Here is an 8,306-nt window from a genome sequence, read left to right as displayed (position 1 = left end):
ATTTTGGTGCTGTAGATGGAAAATCTAATGTAAGTGAACAGCATAGAGCACAGGATAAATGTGAACCAGTAGCATTCAACTTAACCAACAAAAAAATAAAGTCCCCACTCAAGATCATCATCTTTTAATGGAAATATAGGGTTTATTTTAATGTTAACATGAAGTCTCTATAAAAGTGCTTTGGCTCCCCCCAAAAACTAAGACCAGCAAAAGCTGCCCTCTCGAATCCAAATACCCGCTCCCTTCTGAGCCCAAAAATGTGTCTAAACCACAGTTTACATCTACATGTTTGGCATTCTTCTAGTGAGGAAACCTGCCTAATGAACATGAGCTGGGCACAATTTATGGGCATTATAATGTACTGAGGAGTACAAGGGCTTATTTGCAATTTCTAATTTTGCGACAATCATTGTGGTTGACACCATTTTTATTTTCCAAAGACAAAATCAGCTCTACACCAGTAGATAAGTTCCCAGAGGGGTGTATTTTCCAAAATGTGGTCACTTGAGGGGGTTGCTGCTGTTATCGCACCATTACCATGTTCAGGAAAAATTGTGCAACACATTATGGTGCTTCTTCTACTTACTAACCTTGTAAAAATTAGAAATATAGGTTTAAAACAAAATTTTACTGGTAAAAATTTAATTATTTTTTCTTTTACAGCTACAGTGTGCAGAGAGCCAGCACTGGCAGCCTGCGGTAAGCTGGTAACCAAGATAAATATCCGGTATCCAAGTAAAGTGCTTTGCTTGGTAACCCGATATTAACCCTGGTTACGTATACAGGGAGCCAACACTTCCCCGCTGGGCTGCGCCCCCTCCTGCACGCGGCATGTACACACAAACACACACTCTCACACTCACCTGTCCCCAGCCATGCAGTCCCCGGCACTGACGTCCTAGGCGCCACAAGGCCTCACTAGGCTCCACCCACTTCGCACTCCGCCGCCCGTACACATGGCCCCGCTAGGCTCCACCCACCTTGCACTCCACACACATTACCCCGCTTAGCTCCACCCACCTCGCACTCCGCACACATTACCCCGCTAAGCTCCACCCACCTCGCACTCCGCACACATTACTCCGCTTGGCTCCACCCACCTGGCACTCTGCACACAGGCTGCGGCCTGCTATTTTTAGGCTGGGGAGAGTCCAATAACCATGGACCTCCCTAGTCTGAGAATATCAGACCCCAGCTGTCTGCTTTACCTTGACTGGTGATCCAATTTTGTTTTTTTTTTTAATTACTTATTTAATTTAAAATAACAGCGTGGGGTGCCCTCAGTTTTGGATTACCAGCCAAGGTGAAGCTGCCAGCTGTGGTCTGCAAGCTGCAGCCATCTGCTTTACCCTAGCTGGCTATCAAAAATAGGGGGAACCCTACGTCTTTTTTTTAAATTCCTTTTTTTTTTTAAATACAAGGCTAAGCACCCCTTAGTGCCACATGAAAGGCACCAAAGGGTGCAAAATTACAAAATGCAGGAGAGTGGGACATGATGTGTCTTTTTACCATTATAATGACAGAAAAGACTGATATGAAGTGTACAAGCACAAGAAAATCACCAGAGCGCTCTACGCTGTGAAAAGCAGAAGAAAACGGCACTGGAGTGAACATGTGACCGCCTCATGTAGGTTGAAGCCATGGATCCTGGGTATTTTCCCTCCTTCAGTTTTTTTGCAGTACGCAAAAAAAAACGGAAGGCACATGGATGACAAACGGATGACATACGGACCGAATACGGAACGGAAACGGATGCCACACGGATGCACCCGTGAAAAAAACGGACCGTTTTTTGCGGACCGCAAAAACTGATCGGTCATGTGAATGAAGCCTTAATCTGATCTACCGTTTATAAACAGCAGGCAGAAATAAGTGAATAGCGCCCCCCAGCGTCAAAAATCTCTGGGTTTTCAGGGGGTAGCTGAGACCCTGGAGATCATGATTTAGGCCAATTTTTCCGGTCCCCGCTCACGTGATCACTGGTATACACCTTATACCGATGATCACGTTACAGTTAATGACAGCACCGGTAAAAAATTATTTATCTCCCATCTGGCATGAACAAACATGTCAGATGGGAGATAAATCTCCTCCCCATCCCGGAAATCCAAGGTGGCCACGCGCACAGCAGCGCGCCGGCCGCATTCACCCTACTCCTCTGATTTCTGTCGCATGTGCCATGACACATGCGACAGAAAACTCCTCCCCAGGCCCTGCCAGGTCACCCCCTATAACCCCACCGGTGTTCCCCGGTGTCCCACGGTGCCTGTGCAGCGTTGATTGTTATGGTCCGGAACCATGGAAGACCACCACAAAATCATTGGCAAAAGGTGACAAGAGCATTGGCAACTAATCTGGCCGCCATCCCCTTACTAACCATCATAACTAGAAGTAGCCGAGGGGTGAACTAACATCCTGTGCATCACAAACCCAGCCAGAGAACTAACTATCCTAAAGGTAGGAAAGATGAATAACTCTCTGCCTCAGAAAATAGACAAGAATAGCTAACCCCCCACATTCAAAGACTGTGGTGATATAGGAAAAACACAATACACAGGTAGATGACAGGATTAGCAAAAGGTGAGGCCCCCGCTGACTAAAATAGGAAAGGACAGGAAAGGGACTGATGGTAGCCAGAGAAAAACCCTGCAAAATACCAACTTCCTGATAGTACAAAAAGGCCCTCAGATCGCACGATCTGAACTCCATCCTAAACCAGGTGCCCTTGTCATACCAATGAACAGCAAACAAGAATCATAACAAAGTCAACAAGCCACAAACACATGGACCCAAAGGAGCTATATTCCACACAGAACTGCAGGGAGTTCCCCAACAATCCAATGAGGGGGAAAATCCCTGCAAGCAAATAACCTAAAACCAACCACAGCAAATGACAACCCCAGATAAACAAAAGAACCAGACAATAAATAAAGAGCAAGCACTTATCTGGGGAAGATGTGGTGTAGAGCAGGATTAAGCAGGCTGGAGATACTAAGAACAACTAACATCCGGCAACAGCCTGCAATCAGACCAGGATTTAAATAAGCAGAGAGTTAGCAAAGGAAACACCCATTGCACAACACACCTGGTCCAAGTCCAAACCATTCCTGGCCACCAGAGGGAGCCTCCCAGCAGCCAAAACATAACTAACATTCACAACAGTTGATCACCCATGGCCCCCTCCTTCACAATAGACGTTGCCGCATGCACAGAGTGGCTGTCAGCTCAGCTTCCTGTGTTCAGACACAGTGAGTGGTGTGTAACCAATGCATCTGTAAGCTACTGCAATGCCCTGCTCATAAGGTAAGGAACATATTTGATCAGGAGAGCTATACTACATTTCCAGATGGAGGTATTTGATTTTATAGTCGCCCTGCTGAACGACTACCAAACATGAGAGTCCGTTAAACACCACAAGAAAACATGTCTAAATAGCGAGCTCTGTTGTTTAGTATTCATTCAGCTGGATAACTGGACTTAAAGGGGTATTCCATCTCCAAAATCCTATTCCCAATATATAGTAGGTGGAATAGCAATAATATCAGCAAATGCCAATATTTGGAAATGTAGAATAGTTCTCCTGATTAGGCATGTCCTTACCTCATGAGCAGGGCATTGCAGCTTTGGTAGCAACAGTTACGACATAGACTCTGCTGCTGTGGACCCGGGGAGAGTGGGTGCAGATTCATTGCACCCATACTCCTCACATGGAGGGTCTGCACTCCTAGAAAATGGGGGATACGTTCCCTGAGCATGTCCCCCCATATTCTAGACGGTCCAGAGTCATCGTGGGACCTCCTTATTTTTTTTCCTTACAATATATTGGTGAAAGAGGGAATGTTTTGGGGAGTGTTTATTTAAATACATTTTTTTTTGCTCATTTGTTTTGTTAGTACTGACAGTTTGTGATCTCGGGAATGTCATAGACGCCATGACATTACAAACTGCTGGGCTTGATGTCAGGTGACTTTACAGCTAGTATCAACCCCATTTATTACCCTGTTTGCCACTTCACCAGGACACGGGATGAGCTGGGGTGAAGCGCCAGGATTGGCGCATCTAGTGGATGCGCCACTTCTGGGGCGCCTGCGGCCTGCTATTTTTAGGCTGTGAAGGACCAATAACTATGGACCTTCCCACCCTGAGAATACCAGACCACAGCTGTCCGCTTTACCTTTGCTGGTGATCCAATTTGGGGGGACCCTACTTTTTTTTTGTAATTATTAATATTTATAAAATAATTTAAAAAAAGAACCTGGGGTGACTTCCATATTGGATCCCCAACCACGGTAAAGCTGCCAGCTGTGGTTTTCAGGCTACAGCCATCTGCTTTACCCTAGCTGGCTATCAAAAATGGGGGAACCCAACGTCATTTTTTTTTCAACTATTTTTTTAAATAAAAAAAATGAATGGGCTTCCCTGTATTTTGATTGCCAGCCAAGGTAACGCCAGGCAGATGGGAGTGGGAACCCGTAGCTGTCTGCTTTATCTGCGCTGAGAATCAAAAATACCGCGGAGTGCTACGTCATTTTTTTTTAAAGATTTATTTTTACAGTACTGTGATGTCAGGCAATCAAAATACAGGGAAGCCCTTTTTGTTTTTAGTTATTTAAATAAATAATTAAAAAAAATATATGTGGTCTCCCTCTGCATTTTTTGTATTGCTAGCTAAGGGTAATCCAAGCAGCTACTGGCTGCCAATCCCCACTGCTTGGTGTTACCTTCACTGTCAATGGAAAATCCAGGGAAGCATTTTTTATTTTTTTTGTCAAAAAACTACAAAAATAATGACGTGTGCTTCGCCATATTTATGTATGCTAGTCAGGTACAGCAGGCAGGTACGGCTGCCCCCAACCCCCAGCTGCCTATTTGTACCCGGCTGGGAACTAAAAATATAGGGAAGCCTTTTTTTTAATTATTTCATGAATTTCAGGAAATGATTAAAAAAAAAACACGTGGGCTTCGCCCCATTTTTTTGTCCAGCTGGGTACAAATAGGCAGCTGGGGATTGGAATCCGCAGCACAGGTTAGCCCGAGGTTTCTGGGCCCCTCTGCTACAAATTGCAGTCTGCAGCACCCCAGAAAATGGCGCTCTCATAGATGCGCCATCATCTGGTGCTGTATCCAACTCTTCCAGCAGCCCTGAAGCCGGGTGGCTTGCTGGGTAATCATGAGTTAATAGTAGCTTTGTTTTACTAGCTAGTATTAAGCCAGAGATTCTTAATATCAGGCAAGTTTGACCCGGCCATTAAGAATCTCCAATAAAGGGTTAAAAAAAAGACACCAAACAGAGAAAAAATACTTTAATAGAAATAAATACACAGACACACTTAGAGACTCCATGTTTTTTACTCCCTCACATCCCTCCACGATCCATGGTCTTCTGTCTTCTTTCTCCTTCAACACATGCAGCTCTGCTTCATCAGCAGCGCTGCATGCGAGGAAGACGCTGCTCCCCGTGCAGGCTTTTCACTCCGTGAGTGATCAGTGCTGCTGGCTGTTAGTGGTATCGTCACCGCTGACAGATGGGTTGCTATGGCAACGGTGATCTCTGCTATTTACCAGCTGTGTCAGCCGGTCAATAATGGAACGGGGAAGCAGAACGGTGAGTCATCCGTGTGCCAGAGCATGTCGCCGATACACGGCGATACACAAACGTGCACTGTGTACTAGAGAGTGCAATAACAGGACCTAGCATGACGTCAAAGCCATGTGACCAGTCTGTAGCCAATGAGATAATAGACACGTGACTGGTCACATGGCTATTTTGACTTCACGATAGGTCCTGCATCACTGCTGGTTACTGTGAGGATGCAGCGATTACCGATGGAAAAGCGGCCTGAGACAGAATGCAGGACGCATTGCGGGCACCGGTAAGTGTTATTGCAATGTTTATTAACTGTATGTGTACATTTATAATGTGTTTTTATGTGTTTGTGATTGCCTCCAATTGTTTTCAATGGGGTTCGAGAGGTTCGTCGAACGGCTCGTCGAACGGGGCACCGTTCGACAAACCAAACCGAACTCCAGGGGGGTGGCTCATCTCTAGCGACGACCAAAAAAACCCGTAATTTTGGCATTTAGAATTTTTTTGACACTACGCCATTTACAAATCAGATATATATATTTTATATTTTATTTTTAACCCATTATTTTTCAATGGGGCAAATGGGAGGTAATTTAAACTTTTAGGGTTTTTTTGCATTTTTAAAACTTTTTTTTACTTTTTTATTTATTCTACTTCTACCCCTGGGGGACTATAAGGATCAGCAGTCTGATTGCTTGTTCATTTCTGCTGATTAGAGCTGCACAGCTTAGATCAGCAGAAATGCTCGTCTTCTGTTATAGCCACTGCTCTGCTCGCTGTAACAGGAAGCAAGCCATGATAGTGTGGTGCCCTTTGGAGCCCGGTATGGCCACATCACTGCTCGGAGCCACCGTGGTGACATCAGAGGCCTCCAGGCTGGCACAAAAGTGACAGGAGTCATCACATGACCCTGTGCTACCATGACAACCATCGGCTCCCCATGAACACATCACAGGACCTCCAATGGGGGCGGGTAAGTGCGTGTTACCTGCTCCACTGCTTTAAATTGTGCTGTCACATTTTGACAGTGTGATCTAAGGGGTTAACAGGCGCTGGTGTATCGCGGATACACCTGTGCCTGATAGCCACACATGTCTGGTGTACAAATCAGCAGATATGTGAGGGACTCACCGCTGTCTCACCAAAGGAGCCGGAGGTGATTCTACCAGCATGACCCGTCATGTACCCAGTATGTCCAATGTCGTCAGTAACAGGTTAAGTGCATAGAAATTGAAAGTTTGAAAATTGCTAAATTTTCCAAATTTTCACCAAATATTTGATATTTTCACAAATAAGCACAAAAATAATTGGCTTACATTTACCACTAACATGAAGTACAGTGTGCTATGAAAAAAAAAACAATCTCAGAATCACTGGGATCCAATGAAGCGTTCCACAGTTATTACCTCAAAAATTGACACTAGTCAGAATCAAAGAAAATAGCCTGGTCAAGAATGTGAAAACCAGGCTCAGGGCTGAAAAGGTTACCTTTATGTTTCCTGTAGTTTGTGGTTTCTAAATGATTCCGTTATATAAAAACACCACTAATCATTGATTGTAGAATATTTAAGAGACAACATTTTATGTAGTGACTGTACAGAATGGTGGCATCCTATTACAGTACCATAATGAAATTCAGTGAGCTCTTAAGAATGAGTCATTCTTTCACAAATGTTAGTAATGGCAGATTGCATTTTTGGGACTGGATTTTATTCATCTGTTTTAATAGGACCTATTTTAATGAATGTGTCTCAATACTTTTGTACATAAACTATATAGTTTTACTTTTATCTAAGTGGTGAACAAAATTCAGAAGTTTGTCAAGAACAAGAATTTTGCTTGTGTTGTCATTTTCCAAGACCCATAGCGTTTTAATTTTCGGGATCTGGGGCTCATTGACGGATTATTTTTTTTGTGGCTTGAGCAGGAGTTTTTAATTTTATCATTTCTGCATAGATACAATGTTTTAATTGCCTGTTATTTTTGCGGCAACTGAAAAAACATAATTTATGGCTTTGGAATGTTTTTCTCACTATGCCGTGTACAGATCAGATTAATTGATATTACATTGTGATAAATCAGGCATGTTTGAATTCAGCTATACCAAATATGTGTATTTTTTATTATTATTGTTTTATTTTCAGTGGGACAAATGGGGCTGATTTGAACTTTTACATTTTTTAATTTTTTCATATTTTTAAAAAATCTTTTTTTTATTTTTTTATTGATTTTACTAGTCCCCCTAGGGGAGTCTATAGCTACACTGTCTGATCGCCTCTGCTGCTTCAGCATCACTCGGATCAGCAGAAATTCTGTGTTGCTCTGAGTGCCTTCTTTCAGCATTCACAGGAAGTGAGTCATATCAGCAACAGGGGTCGTCATCTATTTCTGCACTTCCATGCTAATTGGCACCCTGTGATTTCATATCAGGGCAATCAATGGTGGCGAGAAATGGTGCTATCCCCGCCGGAGCACATTAGATTGCGCTGTCAAACTCTAAGGGATTAGAAGGCATGGCTGGATCATGGACCAACCAACACCTGTTAGCCTCACATGTCCTCTGATCAGGTCAGCAGACATGTACGGGAATACTGAGGGCACGCCATGGGAGCTCGGGGTAACGAGACAGACACGGCAAAGGATGTACCAGTACATCATTGATCATGAAGAGATTAAAGGGAATTTACCTTTCCATAAAGTGAAGGTGTCACGTCTCCAC

Source organism: Anomaloglossus baeobatrachus, chromosome 1, assembly GCF_048569485.1.
Source record: "Anomaloglossus baeobatrachus isolate aAnoBae1 chromosome 1, aAnoBae1.hap1, whole genome shotgun sequence".
Lineage (NCBI taxonomy): Eukaryota > Metazoa > Chordata > Amphibia > Anura > Aromobatidae > Anomaloglossus > Anomaloglossus baeobatrachus.
Note: the sequence above shows the minus strand (reverse complement) of the source record.